This window comes from Numenius arquata, chromosome 5 (genome assembly GCF_964106895.1).
Source record: "Numenius arquata chromosome 5, bNumArq3.hap1.1, whole genome shotgun sequence".
NCBI classification, from domain to species: domain Eukaryota; kingdom Metazoa; phylum Chordata; class Aves; order Charadriiformes; family Scolopacidae; genus Numenius; species Numenius arquata.
Window position 1 is genome coordinate 56,977,156 of NC_133580.1, and position 12,651 is coordinate 56,989,806.

The 12,651-nt window shown below is 43.8% G+C and overlaps 1 protein-coding gene across 1 annotated transcript in view; it reads left to right on the forward strand.

Moving 5' to 3' along the window:
- The first annotated feature begins 347 nt into the window (after positions 1-347).
- Positions 348-12,651, forward strand: part of AFAP1 (actin filament associated protein 1) — a 119,447-nt gene continuing 107,143 nt past the window's right edge. Inside the window, exon 1 of the mRNA XM_074147202.1 lies at positions 348-477. The gene's annotated coding sequence lies outside the window, so the exon portion shown is untranslated. The remainder of the gene's footprint in view (positions 478-12,651) is intronic.

The following is a 12,651-nucleotide window of genomic DNA, read 5'->3' on the forward strand; positions in this document are numbered from 1 at the left end:
ATCGCAATATTTCAGCATTTACTCCGTGAAAAAGCCTCCATCCACCGAGGATGCTTTACTCAGGGGCGGGAAGCCCACGTTTGAACTGCCAGCATCTGCCTCGCAGGGGGGGATACCTCGGCTCACCTGCCCCCGGGGAAGCTGCGACCGCCCTGAAGCCCCAGCTGCCCGGGGGATGCTGGGGGGCCGCACCGCTACCCCTCCCACCCCCCCCCCCGCCTTTGTTCCCCTGGCTCCGCCTGTCCCCTGTCCCCTCCCCGCGGGGCGGGGGCTGCGCGGTGCGGAGGCGGTGGGAGCGGGCGGGCCGGCGCCTCTTCCCCGCCCGTTCCCCGCCTCTCCCCGCCCCCGGCGCGGTGCGGTGCGGTGCTGGCTGCGCTCCCCGGCTTGGAGCTGCGCTCCGCGGCCGGAGCTGCGCCCACCCCCGCTGCTGCGTGGAGCCCGCTTTGTGCCGGCAGCCGCGGCAGGACGGCCGGAAAGGTAGGAGGGCTCCCGCCGCCCCCGCCCGCTCCCCTCTCCCTCCGGGCAGCATCTCTCTCCCGAGCTCCGCGGGCGGGGAGGGAAAAAAGAAGGGAGGGGAAGGGCTGGATTCAGAAAAGGGCTTTTTCTGCCGAGGCTCCGCTGCTGCTCCGGACAGCCCCGTGCTGGCAGTTCTATGCTGGAGGCTTACTGGAACAAAAAAAAAAAAAAAAAAAAAAAAAAAAAAAAAAAAAAAAAGCTTAAAAAAGGAAAAATAAGTCTCGCTCGTTTTGCTGACCGGGAGAAGCACATGGGAAAAGCTTGCGAGGAAGCCCGAGCATCAGGCGGCGGCAGCTCCGGCGGCTGCCGTCCTCCTCGGCTCCCCGCCGGGCCCCGGCATCGCTGCACGATGTGGCCCGTACCCGGACTTCGAAAGAGCAGAAATCCGGCTGAGATACCGGGAACGAAACTCTCTGTTTGCCATCCCGAAACTCGCATCCCTTCCCAGGGAAAGGCACCGGCCTGGCAGCCGGGGAAGCCTGGGCTGTTGCTTTGTACAGCTGAGAGTTTCATTTTTTTTTCCCTTTTAGGGTGGAAAAGAGGTGGTCTCTCTCCAGACTTTTGTCATTTGAACCCGTTTCATCATAGCGGAGAGATTGCATCATGTTACAGTCCTGGATTCAGTAAGGGCAAAGGCGAAAAGAACCATCCTTCCAGATCTGTCCCATTGGCTTCCCCGTCCGACCCCCTCCTTTTTATTTCCTGTTGAGGAGAGAGGTTAGCACGAAAAAGCAGCCTGCCATTGGTAGGCGGCGGTTCAGTTCGCAGCGACGTATTTTGATTTCTTCCACTGAGGGTTTTTTTGGAAACTCAGTTTTAACTTTGTCAGTTCTGTGCGCGTTATGTATCTTGGGTGGGGGAAATAGAGGAAACTCGCCAAAGATTTAGCCGGTAGGAAAATTATAGGTGGCAAAAGAGCCAGATAAACGGCTCAAAGCAGATATTGCTTTATAAACTAAAGCTCTGGAGCTGGAGGTGGGGAATGGATTCAGGCAGGCATCCCTCGGAAACTGAGGCGTTCACCTGCCCAGAAAAGCAGCGTAGATGAATGAATGCATGCCCACTTCTGAAAGGCAAGATAAGACAGATGTCAAGAACAGAGAAGTATTTAGCTAATCTCTTCTCTGGATCCTATATGAACAGTTTGATGCAAACACTTGGTGTGTCTGTGCCTGTTTTATTTATCCTACCTTTGCAATAACTTTTGGGCTGAGATTTGGCTAGAAAATAATACATCTCGAAGCCAGAGAGATCTAATTAAATATTGTACTGCAGTCTAGGGCTTCCTAAGCCGACGGATTCTGCTGTTCTTTGTGCAGTTCTTTGTTTTGTTCCATGGGGAAAAAATTGTCACAGCCTGGAATGTTCAGCTCTGGAAGGTATTTTCTGTAACTAGTACCTCACCCTTGCAGGTGTTCTGTCGGTGTTTGCTCTAAATGTTACGTGGCCACTTTTTTCTTTTATCAAAATAGCAGTATTATGAAGTTCTTTTTCTCTGCTTCTCCGGGAGGGGTCGGTGCAGGGGGAAAAGGGAACAGCTTGGCAGCCAGATGGATCCATCCATCAGCGCTCTCCTATATGGGCACTTGGTGCCCTGCAGTCGTCCCTTATGCCTCCTGGTGGTTTCCATAGGAAGAGCCTCACAATTACTGTCTCCTTTTGAACAATCCCTTTTTCCTTTTGGAACTGGGGTGGAAGAGGAGCAAATCCTGCATTAGAACCAGAGGGAGAGCTGTCCTGTCTTTCTGGGGCTATAGAGCACCAGATGGGTTTAAGAATTTGAAAATGGATTTTGAAAAGAAGCATCTACAGTTTTCTTTGTGTATCTGGATACCCGGTGATCGCAGTGACAAGCCTGTGCACAGAACAATGAGCAGATACTCACTGCCTATGGTGATATGTGGCACTGTGTGGTGTTTTCCAGGAAATATGTCAGCAAAATTCAAAGTGTTATGTGTTGTTCCTGGGTCTCAGGTAGATTTTTAAATGAAGGGATTTGGAAGATCTGTGGGGTTGAATTTGCAGTGTTTCTTGAAGCGGTGGCAATAAGGAGGGGTAAAATGCAAAAATACTTCAATAGGTCAGCCATTCACAATATTTTAAAAATCTTACAACCTTAGTGGAGAGATCTTTCATTTTCATGTTCTGAAGCTCTCAAAATTGAAGGCATACGGTCAGAGACATTAAAAAAAATATAAATATTGAAATCTCAATGGTGGCAGGCTGTATTTGGTACACATATGACTAATTGTGCTGTTCCTTTCAGTGGTGCAAAGAGGACCTGCTGTAAGATCAGATCAGGAATTGTATTGCCCTGCTGCTCACTGCAGACTTCCTCGAGACGTTGCCCCAGGACAAAGAGCCAGCGTTTCAGGGCTGGTTTATGCAATCTGGGGTCGACCAATTTAATTTCCGTCCATTTTCAAAAGTTTCGTATCTGATACGTCAGTCAACGGGAATATGGTATCCAGGAGCCCGCCTGGTTAACTGCATTGTTCAAAGCTGTGCTCTTTGTTTTGCAAGGAGGGGGTGAGGAGGAGGAACGGATGTGCTTTATATTCCTTTGCAAGAGATCTCTTGCTGAAGTGGGAGGGTGGGATGCAAGGGTACTTCCAAACTCCCATACAGTTTAGTTCACTCTATGTTGTTATGGTTTTAGTCACACTAAAGCCAATTGTGTCAACTTTTCAAAAACATTATGCATCCCTTCCAGTTATGCAATTCAAGTTGGTTTAGATGTGAATGACACCTAGCTACTGGTATGACCCTGAATTTCCTCTGATTCATCAGTTTATTGACAAATACGGTGTTTCATCTGGCACAGGAACTGCCGGCCCTGGGCTGGGCAGGTGAGTGTGTTACACACTCAGGAGATATTACTGTAGGTTGATATACTTTAATATAAAATGGTCTTAGGCTCCCAGTTGAACTGTAATAGTCAAACCCAACAAAAATAATAGAAAAATGGAAGTCAACCAAAGGACTACAGAGTTACTGTGAACTCTGAACCAGGACTGAAAAATCTGTGTCTTCAATGTCCTTCTATTCTACGTCTATTAAGGTTATCTATTGAAATTTAGGAGTTAGCTTTCCTTCGATGAAGCATCCTCGTCTGGCCTTAGAGCAAATCTAAGTTTTTAATATCCTACCAGATGTCTTTCTGGGGAGTGTCTGAATAAAGCAATACCAAGAATAGTCTGTCAACACTATGAGCAGGTAAGAAAGCACGTAGCTGCAATCGCACGGGGATGACCCTGAGTGCAGTGTGCAGGTGTTCAGACTGCACCTACCCATCTACATATAAGTGAAGGTCTTGTATTTGTATTGCATATGCAACAGCACTGTAATATAGATTAAATTGCTCTTGCTCTCTGCTTAAAGTTAACTCTTGACTCTCCATGTCATGAAACGTGTGCTGATGCCAGTAATATTAATGAATAATATTGTAGAAACATAATTGGGGTTTGTGGAAAGGGAGATATCTCACAGCAGATAACAAATGAAACTTTTGAGACGTAAGCCATATGTTCCAGAGATATGGTAAGAAATGAAGTCCTGAATGGCAGAGTTTTCCACTGTCTGTTACCCCTCTACCCTGTTACCAGAAAGTTGGTCATGAGATACGGTGGGTAATAAGGTTTGACTGCTCAAAGTGCTGAGCACCTTTAACAAACAGCAATGTCCAAATGTGGTGATCCTCTCTTAGAGTAGCCCTGGGAGAATACACTGGGCTGTGAAAAAGATGAATCAATATCTGTTGTTATATTTTACCAGTGTCCATCAAGAAATCTAGGAAAGAAACTCCTAAGGGGATTTTTTTTTTTTTTTTTTAAATCAGTTTGATTTTGTATAGATACTGCTCTTTACGTGTAGTGGTATCTTAAAAGTTGATGCTGTCTGTTTGGCAGTAAAATAAGCAAAACTCCATAGGACTGTCTTCTTTAAATCCCTTTCCTAGACTGAAAAAGGAGTAAACATTTTTAAAAAATCAGTGCATTATTCCTCTCATGGTGACATAGTGGTGGGATTTTTTGACAATCTGGGGGATTTCTGCTGCCAACATCTCTTTGCCATCATGTATTTTTGAGCAGAGTGATAAAGGCTCTCTTTTTCTAGGACAGATATTGGTAATGGCCTTATTGTGCCAAAATCTTTATGAGAACAAAATGCTGAATAAAAATATTTCCATCCATTAATAATAAGTGCCAGAAAAGAGTACACAAGTGGTTTCAGATTTAATCTGCAATGTAGCTTATGTCTCAAAGATAATTTTTACCCTCAAGAAATACAGCACGTTGTGTATGTGAGGTAATTGCTATGAGTTGCACTAAATATATATTATTCATTAGGGGACTGTCATTATATCATGTTTGTGAATTCCCCAAAGACTCTTATCACTGTCCTCCTTACATCTAAACATGTATGGAAAACAAGATTTTGGTGTCCTGCTTGACGGACTAATGTTCTGGCTCACTGAATTTATACTGAGCTGGTACCCACTTTTAATGAGTGTGCTTGCTTGTTTCATTTAAAATGAACAGACTTTGGGAAAGGAGCTTAATTCATGTAGTCGCAGTATCAGAGATAGCACTCCTTCACACAGAAGATGTAGTGGTATGTTATCTCAGTTTTGCAGAGAAGCAAATAGTAAAAGCTTTTTAATATGCCGCCTTCATGCTAAACTACTATGCACTGCCTTCAAAAGTATAAAGGCTCAATATTTGGCCAGTTGCTGTGGGTGGATTCTTTTTTTATCCATTAAAGTATGTTTAAGTATCTCTTTGAAACTTATCTGGTCTCTCATCAGTTACACGTGCTTATGGCACTCCTGTTGTTCAGAACTGGAAGAGAAGATCAGGCAAGGTAAGGAGGGAATTTCTTTGTTATTAACAATTAGCGGAGCCAGATTTTATTTTGCTGTACCATTTCTTACTAGGAGCAGCTGCAAAGAGAGAATTACAGTGTGACCTTCGCAGCATTTCTTAGTGCAGTCATCAATCAGTTCTGGCAGGAGCTTTATCACATCTATCAGCATGGCTCATAAGCCACATGCTGTCTAGTCTTGGGGGAAAAACAAACAAACAATGGGAGCTACTGTAAGTTTTGTTTAAAATAAAACAACCAGCAGTGAGCTTTTCCCATATATGCCAGCTTTGTAGGCAGATTTCAGTTTTTACCGTGCTGTTGGGCTGATTAATAAAATATGATGACTGTAAAGCGGTGGAAGAGACTTCCACTACGTCTCAACGGCATTGGCAAGTCGTTCACAAGCCATTGCAGCTTTAGCCTTTTGCAGTTAGGGAATAAAGAAGTGTTTTCAGACTTCTCTAATTCTTATATGAAATAATGTAGCTTTCTCAGATTAAGTGGTTTGCTATTTTTTGTGGAAAAGTGTGCCTTTGCAGCCTATTCTAGGGTTCTTTTGGAGGCAATCGGCTGCAACATCCCACTTTTAAGCATGAAAAACATTATTAACACACTGTAAGTGTTTTGTTTGTTTGTTTTGTGTGTGTTTGTTTGGTTTTCCCTACTGACCTTGGTCTGGTTTGGAGTTTTACTGAAATTTAAAACGTTTTGTGTTGTTACTGTTGCACCAAGTTCACTGCTGTTTTCAAATTCCTTTGCTCTCCTTTTCTTGCCAGCTGCAGTGAGTTTGACTTTCTTGCCTTCCTTTCCAGGTCTCAGTACAGTGACAGGTTGTCACTTCATGCCTGGCTTCCTTGCAGGCAAAGTCCTGGCTAACAGGTAGATGGGAGAGCAAGAAGCAATGGGGACAGACAGCATTGCTAGTGTGTAATTCCAACTTCCTTCATGGGCATATGTTTGTGTGTTTAAATGATGTAGTGAGCATGTGTGTATGTCTAGGTTACATGTATTAAAGCTGCCTTTGTCACACAGGTTTTCTGAGGAAAATGGCTAATTATTAATCAATATATATATTTACTGTTATGCTGTCAACTAAAAGGTTAAGGCCCTGAGCTCCAAACTGGTGATGTTGATGGCTGAGTGGGGTATTATCTAAAATTTTTGTTGTTTTTAACCAACTAGTTCTTGGTAGATGCTACCTTGGTATCAGATTTGGGCAAGGAAGCTTGAAATGCCACAAGAAATCTGCAATAGCAGGTGCAAGGAAAATGCTCATAAAATGGGGAGTACGTTTAGCAAAATGGTTATCTACTCTATCAGGAAAAAAAATCATGTGAATTGGCTGGCTGGCTTTGGAAAGAATGGCTTTTGTGGTTTTCCTGTGTGTGTGCCGTGTCAGTTTGACAGGTTTTACAGCCCCAGCTGCTGAACTGGCACTGGGCAGCGGCCGCAGCTTAGCCCCTGCCTCAGAGACCAGCAAACCCGAGTGAAAAGGAGCCTGCCCAAAATGATGCTGTGCATTGTGTGTATTTAAATGCTGGGGCTGTCCCTTGGGATTTTGTCAACCAAGGGGAAAGGTTTGACAAACATCCTTGGGTGGCTTCAGATGGTGCTCTCAGCCGCTGTGTGCCAGTGGTGCCCGTCCCCACTGATGAGCCAGCATCAGCCCCTGGGTGCCAGCCCAGCATCTCTGACTCAGCAGAAGATGGGACCAGGAGAGGCTGAAACTCTGGAGCACAAGCTCCAGCAGCCAGGCACCATGGTAGAGGGTTTTTAACAGGCCAAAGCCATAAGTAGTCCCCTTCCAGCAGGAGGATGAGGAGGAGAGGGGAAGCTGCCAGCAGAAATCGGCCTTGGGAACCGAGTCCTGTGTCACCGTTCTGGAACTCCTGCTTGCTGAGCAGCTGGCTGCCTGCTGCTGGCGTAGACCGAACAAAAAGACATCGTTTCAGCCCTGCAAGCAGGGTGGGCCGCAGTGAGGAAATGATAAAATGCCAGGAGTTGAAAATAAGACAGATAATGTCAAAGGCAAAGTCATTAGATAAGGAGAAGTGGGGCTGGTGAGTGTCACCAGGGTGGTGGTGGCCAGGAGCTGAGCTGCAGAGGGGCCACTCTTTGATGCTGTTCTGCTGCTGGGGCTTAGCATAGATCAAACCGAAATAAATTGCCCTTGTGGAGAGTGGGATTTACTCTTGTAAGCCAAGTCCGTGCTAGGGAATAGAGTGAAATACTTACTGGATGTTGTCGCTGGCTGTAGGAGGTACAGACAGAAGAAAAGAAATATCTGAAAATGTTAGGAACTAACTGATTTTCAACTCTCTTAACACACAACATTATCAAAGAATAATACCCTTTGGAAAATGAAGAGATTTGCTTCTTGGAGGGGGGAAATAAACCATCCAGGCTGAGTAGCTTCTGTGAATATACAGAGCTCTTCTCCTTGACTGATGCCTCTACCTGCACCATGTGTTTGCCATTAGGATCATGAGAAGATGCGAATCTCCTTGGACAGGGGATGATGGATCCTTCAGGAAGAACCAGGAGAGCTGAAAGGAGATAGAGGCTAGGTCAGGCCACAGCATTTTGTTTTGAGCTTAACAGGAATCAAATCCACCCTGAAGAGTCTTGGGGAAAATTCTGGATGAGGGCCAGTGTGAATAATGCTGAGTGCAGATGGGTGGGACCCCACCTGGTTACAAAAACAATCCTATTTCCAAGGTTAGTTCTGCTGACAAGTAAGGTCTCATTTAAGAGGAAAAAAAAAACGGTTGGAGACCTTAAAAAAAACCAAACCAAAAAAAAAACCAAAACAAACCCCCCAAAACCTAAATGTCTCTCACTTCAGAAATTAATGAAAACAAGCCCCCAAACATGCAGACAGCTGAAAGCACACACCAAAAACCTCAGATAAACAAAACAAGTGTCCTCTGGGGAAAGGAAGAGCTGTTCCCTCTCTGGGAAAGTTTGTCTGTTCCTGTGGCTTGTGAACTTTTCATCTTCTCTGGGACTTTCTGCTGTCCTTGGTTCACTTTTTGCAGCTTCTTGGTCTCCTGCGCTTCTTTCCCTGGAGCTCAGAGAAGTGTTTATGCAAACGCTCAGCTTTAAATAAATGAATCATCTCATTTGATGTCGGTGAGATTAGTGCTTGGGGTTGTGCGTGTGTTTATGCTACTCTGCTGAGCAGGAGCCCCTGCAGACAGGAGTGGGCTCAGGAGGCGTGTAGGTGTCCCCACCCCACAACCACCTTTCTGCTCCCAGAAGGAGCCCTCCCACCGACCTCCACTGCTGCGGCTTGGAGCCAGCAAGACACCTTGCCCCTTCTGACAGCAACATCCTGAGCCTGATCCCAGAGCTGATCTGAAGTAAACCATGTCCAACGAGATGCAGCAGTTAATTTTAACCTGACTCAAGTGCCAATTAGGCTCTTGGTGACAGCTTTTCCCGTCTGTCTGTCTGCAATGACAGAGCCTCACAGCCTCTCAGTCCTGCAATTTCCTTCACATCCCTTTGGATCTTCTCCTTTATTGTTGTTTACAAAACACGCGAGTCTAGATTTTGCATGTGTGGAAAATCTTGCTGAGACCTGTCACCCCTTTGACCTCATCTTCTCCGGATCTCTCATTTTTCTGTCCTCTTGCGTATAGTCCAACTATGTAACTTTTTAAAGTAATTTGAGTGTAAAAAATAAGCTATACAGAAGGCTTTCCTGTAAACAGTAGCTCTCTGTACAACCTAAGGGCAATTACAGGTATGTGTAGAAGGCCCATGCGACTGTCTCCTCCCAAAAGCCAACTGAAATACTGACTAAATTACAAGGAAAGCAAAAGCTATCTTGAAAAGGTATGATGTTTGGGGATTTTTAGACTTCTTCAACCCTTTTCAACTCCTTCAACTTCTTTTTCCTAAAAGCATCATGAGGCTAGCTCTGCTGTACTTGCTCTTGGGGGATCATTTGGTTTATGGTCAGCACCTCTACGGTCTCCAAGATCTAAGTGCAAACTCAGATTGCCCTGAAGTTTATTGTACTTTATGAGAGCAAAGGGTGAAATTTGTCTTTGGGACTTGGGGTCATTTGGGCTAGGTTTCCTGACATACCAGTTCTTGCAAAAAACCAGCTGTTCTGGGGTTGTCATTCTGCCAGTCTTAAAGAAAAACAACCAAATAAAGAAAAAATACTTTGCCAAATAGGGATCACACCTTAGCTTGGTTTGGGTGTGCTTTAAGTAGTCTCAGTCTTGGCATTTACACTAGTTAAGTTCTTCTTTCCTTTCAGGGAGGTGACCTGGAAGCAGTATTTATGAGTCCTGTCCCTGTACATCACTGTAGGGAAGGGCTGCTTCCTACTCAGGTCTAAGTGCGTTCCTCTCTGAGTCAGGATCTGCACAACACACAGAGAGATCTAAATGTAAATATCTGAAAGTAAAGCTACATGAAATGAAGGTACACAGCTTTCCTAGGTGTGACTGCGGAGCTGTTCTTGGCCTGGCATCACCTGGATGGTCCAAGGTCGCTCAGAGACAGCTTAGCAGGAGTGCGCCCTCACTCAAGCTATGGCTTGAGCTATATCTATATCCAAAGAATGGTGTGCCCTTCTAGCAAGTTATCATCAGTGACTTAAAGAGAGCACATGGTACCCTAAGTAGCTCTTTGTATGTTAATAACTCATAAAAAATTAATGACTTCATGAGATGGGATGGGGAGTAGGAACTGGAAATGGCAGATGCTCAGGGTGCAGAGGAAGGGAGAGAACTGACTTAGTCTGCCTGAATGCTTGAAAGAAATGCATAATAAAGTTGTCAGGATTTTGGTGCACTGTTTGTCTCTCTCATCAGCCCTGCCAGTGCCTCAGCACTCCTGAGATTTCAGTATAAAACTAACCTTAACTTTAATGAAGTGCATAGGAGGGAGACAAGCATGTAAGAATCCTATAGCATCTTCTACCATTTTTGCTATCGTCACCCCTTGTTTATAAGCTTTCATCTTACCTCCTGCAACTCAAGTGAGTTTAGGAACACTCCCAAACTCTGGGATAAATAAGCATTTAACTACTTTTCCTGGGAAACTCAATTTTTTGAATAATTCTAGGTGTTACATCCATAGGACCATTTGTCACCATATGAACTGCAGTTTACCGGGGTTAGCTCACCTGACCCTTCTGCAACCCAGTCTATGGAGCAAACATCTCACCTGCTGTTTTCAGCCCTGTACTCCTTACGTGAGCAGTGTCTTGTAATGCTATACTATTTGCTAGTAAAATTAGAGACTGTGCTCTTCTCCCAGTTAGCCCGTGGAGAAGAGCTGTACAAGTTATCTCACTGACATGAGACGTGCTGGGACTCTCCACACACCCATGGCACTTTTCTTTGATTGCATTCACTAGGGTCAGCTCTGGGGGGTCATGACTGTCCCGGATCAGTTCACTTCATTACAGTAGTCTGCCAAAATAATCCTTCCCCTATTCAGTTCAGCTGCACCCAGTGCAATGAAGCAACTGAAAGTATGTGAATAATTCTAGAAGGCTCTTGTCAGCTCTGGGAGGGGGTGGAAAGAAGCATTGGCTCTGTGTGTACCATAGCACTTCACAGGGTGATTTTGCTACAGTCAATAACAAAGAGCATTTTTGCATAGTTCAGAAAGGTACAAAATAATACTTAGCAACTATGCTTTGTCATAATGGAGCCTGGTAGGGTATAACTACATGAAAGCAGACAAAGGGTATGACAAAAAGGGTTTTTCCGTGGATTGGAGAAATAATTTTTAGTGGCATAATTCTCCAAAATTGTAATTATTGGACATTTTCTGAGGTAAGCCTACCTAGGAAAATGTTAAATTCCGTTTGTCAATGTTTCTATATTAAAAGGAGAATTTATTCCCAATGAAATTTTTGTAAGGAGGAAACAGAGACTCCACATTCATGAGTGGAAGTTGTCCAAAGCTGAAAGGAAAAATGCCATTTCAAACTGTTAAGAACAGAATGATAAAAACCTCCTAGAAAAATAAATGTTCAGTGGCTGCTGATTTCATGTTAAGTGCATTTTCCTATGGAATTCTTATTAATTCTGTAGTAAACCTAATACAGCATTTAATAATTTTATTCATGTTTTAATTTTTCAGAGTGATGCCTCTTTCTTCCTGTGCTTAAGAAATAGCATCCATGCCTACAATGACTCCTCCTCTGCCTGTAGGCAAGTAAATTTTTGTCATTGACTAATAAGAGAAAGATCAGGGACTTGGGACCCTAATAATAGGACTGCTGGGAAATCACTGAACACCAGCAGAGAGTTCTTTGAGGGAGAATTTTTATTGTCTGCTGCCATTATCTTGTTTTACATTCAGCTTGTCTGCTGCCTTGTGACTAGAAGCAAAGATTACTAGAATCTGGGCTTTTGAGAATAGCATTATTTTCCTTTCTTTATCTGATCATGCCATGGAATTATGTCACTGAATTAAAATTCTGACAGTGGTAGATTGTGTCCTGGATGATTAAAAGCTTTGTCAGCATAAAGTTACATGTTCTTTAATTTAAGGATCAGAGGGCTGCATCGCATCTGTTCCATGTGTGAGGGCTAAGAAATGGCATTATTAAGCTAGCTAAACAACTGTAAAATGTATATTAAGACTAGCAAAGGGATTGATTTGGGTAGTTTTGTATTGCCCTAGCTTCTTTATCTTCCCAGAGGATTTTTTCTGTCTTCTTCATATGTGCACCCGTTTTCAGAATCTTTCAAGGATTTCAAACTGCGTATTCTGTAAGATAAGTTATGTGTTACCACTCTTTTGCTGTGTTGTTATTGTAGGATTTTTACTAAGATACTTGTTAGGTCAAATTGCTATCGCTTTCCAGATTAAAAGTACCAACTTCTAAAGGGAAGATTTAAAGTAGTGTATTGATTGTGACTGATAGCTGCTTTTCCAAACACATTTCCAAACGATCATCTGTCAGCATCTCCTTCTACAGGGCACTTTAAAATGTAGTATGAGCTCAGTGTAACTGCATTGTCCTAAGATGATGATATTTCTGCTGGAAAACATTAAACTAGTTTGTCTCCACAATGAAATCACTTCACCTGTAAATATCCTACCCCAAAATAGTCATATTAATTATTATTTATGTTTATGCTTGTTCTCAAGCAAAAAGCCTATGCCATACTGGAGATTTTTTGGACTTTGCATACATTCATGACTGAATGGTAACCTATCCTCTTTATAATTGTCTGCTATCCTTTTTTTTTGCCTTGCTTTACTCTATTTAATCAAGTACCTGGATCT